The sequence below is a fragment of the Diceros bicornis genome, chromosome 31 (genome assembly GCF_020826845.1).
Source record: "Diceros bicornis minor isolate mBicDic1 chromosome 31, mDicBic1.mat.cur, whole genome shotgun sequence".
NCBI lineage: Eukaryota > Metazoa > Chordata > Mammalia > Perissodactyla > Rhinocerotidae > Diceros > Diceros bicornis.
Genome location: NC_080770.1, coordinates 32,117,510 through 32,128,701, shown reverse-complemented (window position 1 = coordinate 32,128,701; position 11,192 = coordinate 32,117,510).

The window sequence follows — 11,192 nt, the reverse complement described above, 5'->3', positions numbered from 1 at the left end:
TGCCTCTCTCTTTCTCTTGCCTCTTTGGGCTTCATTCTCAGATAGGTTTTATCATAAGGTAGCATGATGGCCTTTGACAGCTACAGGCTTATGAGGTCTTTTGAGTACACAACCCTGGAGAGAAGAAAGCATCCCTCTTTCTCCATTGTTCATGTCAATCTCCCAGAAGGCGTCTGATTACTTGGGTCATGTGACTCACCCAGCCAATCACTGTGTCTAAGGAACTGGGAAACTTTGATGGCTGGCCTTAGCTCAGTGAGGGAGACAGGGCCACAAGACTGCCAGCCACGTCAAATTCGCTGTGAATGGGGCCTCAGCTGGCGAAAGTGTCGGACAGCTGGAAAAATAACCAATATCAAATTTCTTATAGAAAATCAAATTATAATCAGTATGCTGCTTCGTGAATATGCAACCAGAGCAAAAAGATTTAGCTGGATGATTCAAAAGTATAATGATTTCAGGCAGTGACATCTTGAGGTGTTCTTCAAGCTGTACACGACCCAGTGATAGGCAAGTGACAATTTTTTGGTTGACAGCTCCCTTTCTTTGGTGAATGTATGTGTATATCTGTAGGTCTTGCTGACCTCACTTCTCTAAGTGTCTATTAATGACTGTGTTAATCTGGGAGGGCTGCCATAACAAAGTAGTACAGACTGAGTGCCCTCAACAACAGAAGTTTATTTTCTCGCAATTCCAGAGGCTAGAAGTCAGAGATCAAGGTGTGTGTATGCTTTGTTTCTTCAGCAGGTTGGTTTCCTCTCTCCTCGGCTTGTAGAGGACTATCTTCCCCCACGTGTTCACATGGTCTTCCCTCTGTGGGTGTCTGTGTCCTAACCTCCTATTCGTACAAGAACATCAGTCCTAACGGATTAGGGCCCACCTTAATAACCTTATTTTAACTTAATTATCTCTTTAAAGACGCTATGTCCAAATACAGTCACATTCTGAGGTTCTGGGCATTAGGAATTCAACATATCAATTTTGATAGATAGAATTCACTTCATAACAATGACCAACCTCCTCACTTTAGTTAATATATTCTTTTCATATTTTAATATCTATCTTCAAGTTTTGCTAAGCCTAGAAATCATTGTATTTTGTCTTCTTATTATGACTTTTCATTTCTCTGTTCTGATCTCTTCTGGGTTGATTTTACAGTATAACTCTAAGAAGGCAAACTTAATTCAAAATTTTTAGGGGTGGATACTTCTCCATTACCGCCATGTAGCACCTAGTATTTATTAAATGCTTATCAAGGGTCAGACTCTGGGCCAGGCATTTTCCTTTAATTATTTAATCCTCATACAGATTCTGGAAAGTAGGTGTTACCCATTTCTACCGAAGGCTAAACTGAGAAAATCACCACTCAAGGGTGGTTACGTGAGTGGCTCAAGGTCACAGAGCTACGTAATGACAGAGCAGAAAGTGCATCTCATATTTCTCGACTCTGGATTCACAATCTCACTTTCTCTCTCCACTCTACCAACCGCTCCATGTTTGTCTTAATTCCACATTAGACTGTACGTTTCTAGAGGTCAGAGGCAGTTGTGATAGTTAATTTTATATGTCAACTTGGCTGGATCACAGGGTGCCCAGATATTTGGCTAAGCGTTATTTCTAGGTGTGTCTGTGATGATGTTTCTGAATGAGATTAGCATTTGAATCAGTAGACTACGTAAAGCACATGGCCCTCCCCAGTGTGTGTTGGCATCATCCAGTCTGTTGAAGGCCTGAATAGAACAAAGAGGTGGAGGAAAGGAGAGTTTGCTCTCTCGCTCTGCTTAACTGCAGAGCTGGGACACCAGTCTTCTGCTCTCAGCCTAGGATTTACACCACTGGATACCCCGGTCTCCACCTTCCAGATGGCAGGTCATGAGACCTCTCAGTCTCCGTAGTCACATAAGCTAATTCCTTATAATAAATGTCTCTCCTAGATGTCTAGAATAGAGATATCTCCTACTGGTTCTGTTTCTCTGGAGAACCCTTTCTAATACAGCAGTGTCTAACGTAATATTTGAGGCAGAGAAAATAGCAAGTGGAAGCCTATATGGACTTTTTGAGGACCAGCAGGAAGGCCAGTGTGGCTGTAGTGAAGTGGGGAGGGGGATGTTGGAAGAGGTGGTATAAGTAATGCTCCTTGTTGGTCCTTGTGAGGCCTTCGACTTTTACTGTAACCAGGATGGGGAACCACAGGAGGGTTTTGATCAGAAAAGTAAAGTGATCTGACTTGTCTTTTTTTTTTTTTTTTGCTGAGGCAGATTGTCCCAGAGCTAACATCTGTGCCCATCTTCCTGTATTTTTCATATGTGGGACGCTGCCACTGCATGGCTTGATGAGCAGTGTGTGGTCCGTGCCTGGGATCCAAACCTGTGAACCCCGGGCCACCGAAGCAGAGTGTGCGAACTCAACCACTCCGCCTTCCGGCTGGCCCCCTAACTTGTAATTTTAACAAGATTAGAATTTGTTGACTGATTGGATGTGAGGACTTAGAGAAAGAGATAAATGAAGGATGATTTTAAGAGTTTGCCTTGAAGTGGGGAGTTGCCTTTATTTATTTATTTTTTTGGTGAGGAGATCAGCCCTGTGCTAACATCTGCCAATCCTCCTCTTTTTGCTGAGGAAGACTGGCCCTGGGCTAACATCCGTGTCCATCTTCCTCCACTTTATATGGGATGCCGCCACAGCATGGCTTGACAAGCAGTGTGTTGGTGCGCGCCTGGGATCCGAACCGGTGAACCCCGGGCCGCTGCAGCGCAGCGTGCGCGTGCACTTAACCGCTTGCACCAGCAGGCTGGGCCCGAGTTGCCTTTAAACAAGATGAAAAAGATTGTGAGAGGAATGGGTTTTGGGAGAGGATGGGGAGCTCTCGAGGCAACCTGGTGTTTAACAGTGTGCTAAGCACCTTACCTGCATTAACTCATTTAATTCTCCTAAGTACTTTACCAGGTATATATATTACTCTCACTTTCAAATGGGGAAATGGAGTCAGAGAGGTTAAGTAATGTGCCCAAGGTCACACAGCCTGAAGAGGTGGAGCTAGAATGGAAACCCAGGTTTACGTCACTTCAAAGCCTGGAGTACCCATACCACAGCCCAAGACAATATAGATAATAATTACTGTAATAGCCATACTTGCTCATTAAGACTGAGGCCCAATGAGTGCCTCAGTCTTGACCATCTAAAGAGCTTCTTCCTCTTTGGGTGGGTGGATGAAGGAGGTATCCAAGGTGAAAGATTTGATTCCCACTGTATCAGTCAGCTGGGTCTGTCATAACAGCATACCACAGACAGGGTGGCTTACAAACAGTAATTAATTTTCTCACAGGTCTGGAGGCTAGAAATCTCTTCATTCGGTCTCTTCTGAGGCCTCTCTCCGTGGCTTGTCGACAGCTTTCTTGCTGTGTCCTCACGTGGTCTTTCCTCTGCTTGCACAGCTCTTGCATCTCTCAGAGTGTCCAAATTTCCTCTTCTCATGAGGACATCAGTCAGACTGGATTAGGGCCCATTTTAATGACCTCATTTTAAGTTAATCACTTCTTTAAAGGCTCTGTCTCCAAATACAGTCACATTCTGAGGTACTGGTGGTTAGCGTTTCAACATGTGGATTTGGGGGGACACAATTCAGCCCAGAATACCCACCTTGAGATCAATAGTCATGAACCACAAATTATTTCAACACTATACTATATTGTTATCGATTATTACCAAGGAGAAATTGCTTTGTCGAAGAAAAGGACTTATGTGTCCAAGTGGCCAAAATGCCGCTGAACCTGAAGTTGAGTCCTGGTATCTTACATGGAGTCTCTATGTAACGGTCTGAGGACAATGAGAAACAGAGAAGCCACAGAGAACGCTAGGGGGGCCTGAGGACTATTCATGATGTCTGTCATGTTGCCGAGGACCTTTTTTTCTGGTATAATACATGTAATACATGCAAATTAAATACATGACTTAAATACTGAGAGTATATGATTTTATCATTCGAATAAATGAGTAAGAGACAGAATAATAAATAAGCTTATAGTGAACATTCCCCTTTTAACTGCCTCTCAACCTACTGACCCAGTGTAAATCTGGTTACTTAGGTGATGTTGCAGCTGAAAAGATTCAGGATGTTGACAGGACCCTGACAAGCTGGGACAACCCCTTAATGATGTGAGGAGGGCCAGCTTTAGGGTTGGGTCCATAAAACATACACTTTTCTGTCTTTTCCTATCTGATGGAGAATCACTGTTTCTGCAGCAAATTCACTTCTGATCTGCCCCTGGTAACTTCCACTGGCGAGTGCACCCATCCCTCAGCTGCGGGAAAACTGGCCGCTAAATCTCAGGCTGCAAAAAAGAAAAGAAAGATAATTATGAGTTTTTGCTATGGTGGGTGATTTTACTTTTTTGGGTGGGGAGCACTGGAGATATTGAGGGAGGCCTGAGGAGAATGAAGGCAAATTCTTCTTTGAGACAAGTATTACAAAGAATGGCAAATCTCAACTACAGCTCAACGCAACTGGTCTCCCCTTATTTGTGACAAAGCAAAGTTACTTTTTAAAACTGCCATGTAGACAGGAATCAGTAGAATCCAGATTGGTCTTTATAGAAATTTATTTAATGAAATGCTAAGTAAATCATTACTGCTAGTGGCCATCCCCAGATGTGGAAATAAAGAGATATTTTTCTAACGATAAAACCGTCTAAAGATAATGGTAAAGATAGATTTTATATGCATTTGGAAATTGTACTCTTTGTTTGAGTGGGAGGAATGTCCCAAGAAAAATTTATAACAACAGAAACATTTAAATCACATGGTAAATTATGAACTATTTTTTTTGAGAAACATGTTACAGACAATTCAATGGCAGATTTTTGCACAAACATAATTAGAAGTTGATTCTAGCTTTCTATCTCTCTCCAGACCACTATTCATAAGTTGAAAAGGAATACAGTTTTTAATCCAAATTTATTAAAAACTTAGCAACTGTTCTCATTATATAGAAAATTAAGCCACATTGATAAAAACATAGTTAAATTAGATGATAATTTAACTAGATAAACTATTGATAAAAACATAGTTAAAGTAAATTAAATTAAAATTAAAGCCTTTTGTTTCAAAACTATCTCCTTCTCAACCTTCAAAAATTATTGTGAAATTTTGGGATCCCCTAATTTGTAGAGCTTGGGACAGTCACCCAGTTTGGATTTTCATGAAGACATCTATTTGCTGTCCTGCAATTGGTCATCTCAGGCCATTATGATTACTCGACGCTTGAGGACGCTCAGTTCCGAAGCCTGAATTCTAGCCCTGAGAAATTTAGATCAAATTCATCCTTCACAGATGTTTGAACTCATTCTTAGATCCTATCCAGCTAGATAGGACAAGGAGGCAAAGAGATGCTTTTTTATGTCAGGGTTTGGAGATGGGCAGGCATCTTCAAGTTAGAAAGGACATCTAGTAGAGTCCTGAACACTGGACCTCACTTCTCAGTTCTCCAGACTCCCATGAAGACATGGTTCTCATGTCTTCACACGTCTGAGGAGTGAGGAGAAGGCATTTGTTACATATTTTCTAGGACCAGTTAGCAATAGCAAAATATGAGACCAGAGTTCCGTGTTGGAGCCTTAACTTTAGCGGAAGACTGGAGTTAACTATGTGTGGGGTCTTAAGCAATTTTCTTTGACCACCTAAACTTTTGGTGTTGTATCTTAGTCTGTAGGAGTTATGGGGGATTCCTACAGAGGTAGGAGATGGTGGAGGGGATGGGGAGGGAGGATAGAAGTTGAGATAAGAGGAGGAGAGAAGAGAACCAAACTTGTGACTCCTTCTGAACCTGTTCATGGATTCAGCAACTTCTTGAGACTTCTGATGGCTTTTTCTGATAGCTCAATGGTATAGACTTTTTTGCCCACACGATGGCACTAGTTGTTTAGAAAACAGCCTCACATCAGAAAGCCCTCTGCAGCACCCCTGAATTTGTGGGAAATGAGCTGCAGCTGACGTTTAGAGCAATTAATAAAGCATTAGAAAATTTACTAACAGAAATAATCCACATTGAGTTAATTAGAAAGCAATTTCAAGACTGGGGAAGTGGGGGAGAAATGAGCGCGTAGGGATGCTGGCTCTCCTACCAGAGCCGTGGGAAGTGTGCATTATCACTGGAGGCTCTCATCTAGCAATGAATGGCCTGTTAATGTTCTGCTTCGTTGCGGACTCGAGTTCCTTTCCAGGCTAAGAGAAGCAAGGTGGCATGGGAGTGAGAGAGGGACGGAAGCTCCCTTTTCAGTGTAAGAGAAAGAATCTTGTCTTGGGACCCGGGAGGCCGGGTTTCTAATGCTATTTCTGCTACTAATTCGCTCCTGTGACATTGAACAGGACAGTTTGCCCCTTGGGGACTGTTTTTCACCTATAAGATGCATCCGTTGGGTCAGATAACCTCTATGTTCCCTTCTAGTTCTGCCGTTCAATTTGGTGGTGTTAGAAGACAAGAGTTTTGCTCATTGGGGATATACAGATACACGCTTGTATATGTAATCATAATGTCAGTAAACAGCATCTGCTGGATTATGATAAGACCACAAAACGCAGTGTTCACGCACTCCGACCACGGCTACAGGAGCAGATTTTGATTGATATCAGCAACTGAGCTCATGGCTGTCTGGGAAGAAATTGAATTTGAAAAGTTCTCTTAAAAGGGCCTGCAGGGAGCCAAGGGGAATAAGTCTGGGAACCTGGTAAGGAAGGTTTGGGGCTTGGATGGAGAGGCAGGTGAAGGGAAGGACAGTGGGGTGCACGTGCCCAGAGGGAGCTGGGCCAGTGCCGGGCCTGCTGGCACTTCCAGGATTAACCACAGCTAATCACTCAGCTGGGAGGGCTGTGCTCAAGGCTGGAATCTGGCATCGAGTCTTCCAAACTCTGGTTTGCCCTTTTTGTTCTTTTCCATTTGCTAAATTTGGCCAAGATCTGTCAGCATTAGTGTTTTATTTTTAATTTTCTTGGAACAATGTGGAATCCTAGGCAGCCCTGACTTTGCTGTTTTATGATGGAAGTCAAAGTTTGCTCCAGGTGGAGTTTGTCACTTGCAAAAGATTTTGAAACAAGCATAGTGGGTGGAATTTTAGTGGCCAGGAAAAGGGACAAGGGTCCATTGCTCAGCTTGTTTTTCCTCATGAAGTGGAGATTTCATCTCTCAGCAGGGGACAGGTGACAGCAACACGACTTCAACATGGATGGGAAAAAGAGGCCCAGAGGTATAATGAGGAAGAACAAGAAAATGATGGAAATTCTGCCCTTGAAGAATCTAATGAATACAAATCCAGACTTTTATTAAAAAAAATTATGAGTGTATCTTAATATGCACCCAATATTTTATTTTCTCAATTTAAATTCATTATTAATACTTTTATTTATTTGTAAATCTTGTGTTTTTTTTCTATTTATAAAAGTACTACATGACCCATAAAAAATTGAACAGTACAGGGGCCGGCCCGGTGGCACAAGCAGTTGTGTGTGCACGCTCTGCTGTGGCGGCCTGGGGTTCACCGGTTCGGATCCCAGGTGCACACTGACGCGCTGCTTGTCAAGCCATGCTGTGGCAGCGTCCCATGTGGAGTGGCGGAGGATGGGCATGGATGTTAGCCCAGGGCCAGTCTTCCTCACACACACACAAAAAAATTGAACCATACAAAAATCTATGGGAAATATGGTAAAAAAAAAAGGAGAAAGCTCTCTTATTATCCAGTCTAACTCTCACGCCCCTGCTCCTCCCACTGCCTGGTGCATGCTCTTTGAAGAGTTTCTTGGAACATCTAACTTCCCCAAGAAAAATTGAGAAGGATTCCATTTATGAATTTTTGAGCTCAGAGAAATTTCCCAGCTCTGTTTGGGGTTGAAGGGTGACCAACTGACGCTGTTTGCCTTTGACTTTCCTGGCTAACCCCGGGAAAGTCTTGGCTAAGTGGAACAGCAGGTCACCCTAGTTTCACTTAACTTCTAAGTGAGTGTATGGAACTGGAGCCTGAGCCTTGAAGCTGGGACTTGCTGCTTTGTTGCAATTCTATGAGATATTATTGTTTCCCTCTTTCCTTCTAGGTGAAGCAAGAACATCTGGCCCTTTCCTTCTCTTTCTGTGAGTCCAGTGTAGACACAGGGTTTGGAGCACGCGAGGATGGATGGGAAGGGATCTTCTTCCATGTCAGCCATGTTGTGTCTCCTCCCTACTTGACCCCACTGTATGAAGAGGACATCAAGGCATCCTGGATTCCCTGCTTCCTGCTGATTTGAACACGGGCTCTGTCTTCAGGAAACATTCTGTTCCCACCTTCCCAGTCTCACAATGTCACGTGAACCTCAGGTGAAGGCTCCATCCCCTCAGGCATAGACGCACTGAAACTCCTAGAAGCCGCAGGCCAGTTCCCTTCTTTCCCAATATTATGGTCATGGCTCTGCTCTGTCTTTAGCTTACTGAGCAGAAGCTGTGTCCCTAGGACTGCTGTGTGGTTGAACAGGGCCAAGTGCAAAACAGTGGGGATATAGAGGAGCGTCTAATAAGGGCAGCCCAGCACAGAGAAATCCTTGCACCTGCCTCTGACAGTTTGGCTGAGGATCAAGTGAAAGCAAGGCAATCCCTCACATATTAGCTGAACACAGGGGTACTTTGGGGATAACGCTGGTCTAAGAATTATGAAGGGGATTTGACACAGAGATGGTGCTAGGTATACAGAAGTTTATTTTTGAGTCATCCTCACACTATTGCTACAAGGTGGCTTCCAACACCCTCCTTTTACAGTATAGTGGAGTGGTTAAGAAGGCGGATCTTGGATCCCACCCCACCTTCACTGTGTAGTGGCTTTGTGGCCATGGGCACGGTCTCCATTGCTCTAGACTTTTGTTTCTGCTCTTTAGAGATAAGAACATCAAATGCATAGGGTTGTTGTGACTATTAAATGATATATAAAGCACTTAGAAGCCTGGCTTATTGCTGTCAATAACTAGGGGCTAATATAATCAATCCTACATTGTAGGTGACGAGATTGAGGCTTATAAAGTTTAAGTAATGCATCAAAGACCTGAGGCAAGACGTAAACCCAGGTCTGTTGACTTCCAAACCCTAGTAGTGTTTAAACTCAGTGTTATTGCAGGAGCACAACCTTCCCTGACTGGTATTTGACCAGGTAGAAGGATTCTGGGGTGGTTTGGATACCATTTCAAAACAACAACAAAAAATTATCGTATAGTTAGTGTTTGATGAGTATCTACTAGGGGCAGACCCTGTTCCAACTATTTTCCTATACTAACTCTCACTGCATAACCTCATTGACTCTTTGAGGTGTATACTTTTAGTATTTCTATCTTACAGATGAGGAAACTGAGGCACCGAGCTATAGAACCTCGGCAGAAACCAGAGCTTATGTTGACAAGATCATTTCCAACTGAACAGTCTTGGGGAGTGAACTGGCAGCTTTGGCAATGCTCCAGCATGATTCTACACTCAGGCCCCCCCAGCTAAGCTTCCTGAAGAGCCAGGTGCCAGCTGGAGCTGGGGGCTCCTGGCCTGTGATTGGCTGCCATCGTTTGTGGTTAGCACTCCGTGGTGGGGGAGGCTGGGAAGGACAGTAGAGGCTGATAAATAATACAGCTCTCTGCTCTGAGGGACAAGAGAGCAAGGAGGGAGAGGAGGACACACTTTGTCTTCTCTTTGGTATCAAGCAAATATCAACCGAATTACAGCCATCCCAACACTTTTCCCAGGCAGTCTGCTGAGCCAGGTAACACGCGTACTTTTCACGCCTTGAGCCACAATATTTATTACATTTTTATGTTTCTAATCAGAAGTACTTGGGCTTTTTTCCTTGCAGGGGCTGAGGGGAGGGAGCGAAGGAAGCTGACATCAATTTCGTTTTTCTTTCTAATGTATGAAAATAGCAAAGGAACAAGAGGCCAAGTTTAGGAAGACACTGTAGGTTCATAGAGAAGATGCAAAATATCTGAATTACTGTAAATAAATGTTGTAGGCTGAGGAAAGGTTTTTTTGGAGTGCTCCTTGAATGAATGAGTAAATAAATCACCAGAAGGAAGGTGTGACTCTTGGAAAGAAATACTGTGCTGGTCCAGCCAAGAAAAAGAATTAGGAGCAAACAAATTCCGGGGTGGGAGGAAATGTGTAGTTTCCAGGTATTGCCAAGTGTCACCAGGAATCTCCTGAACTAGATGGGACTGAGCAGGAGACCAGTACTTCTCAAAGTGTGACCTGTGGGCCATGTGTATCGGGATCACTGGAGCGCTTGTTAAAAAACACAGTTTCTGGACTCCAACCCAGACAAACCAAATTAGACTCTCTGAGACCTGACAATCTGCATCATTTTTTTAAATACAAGCTCCCTAGTGATTCTGATATGTACTAATTTTGAGAATTTCCGCTGTGGAAACCCTGCTTTGAGGTTGTTCTTGAGCCAGGATTCCTGACCAGGGTTGTGACTGTGCATTTCTCTTTCTAAGAGTGGTTCAAGCAAGCAGTTGCCTGGAGGAAAGGCAAGAATCTTGGGGTCATTTTGTGCTACCTGAGACTCATCAAAAGGCTTTTGATGCTGTCAACTTTTTGATGATGATGTTTGGCAAATAGTAGACAATAGTGTTTGTGGAGTGAATGAATGAATGAGTAGGACAGGTGTGACAAGGAAGGCTCACGTGTGGGCACACAGTGGTCACCTGACATTGTGTATAGACCAAGTTGAAGATGTTAAGAGGGGAGATTGTGGGCCAAGTACTGGCATGTATTTGTGTGTAGGGTGGGAGGTTGGGCTGGGAGTGGGGGAGGGCTGCTTTTGTGGCCTAGCCTCCTCTGTAACTGGTCATATGCTCACCACAAACTGTAGCTTCTGCCCCGTGCAAATCCCAGATTAGTTTGTCAAAATGAATCTGTGCCCTGTGGAGAGAAGGAGCCCTGCAGCTGTGATGGCAGTGATGGCAATGCTGAGATGGCAGTGCCCGACGGAACAGGGCTGAGCCAGCAGCAGCCACTCTGCCTCTTAGATTCTGAGGCTGGTCTACTGCGGAGTCCTTTTGTTAGAATGGAGGAGAGCAAGCGTTTGCAAGACTCTTGAGTGTCAAGAAATGACTACAAGATAATTTTCATAACCTGAACTCCACGCTGTCTACAGGTCTTTATTTTAGTCCCCTTTCTACATGTTTACCAGAAAACAAAG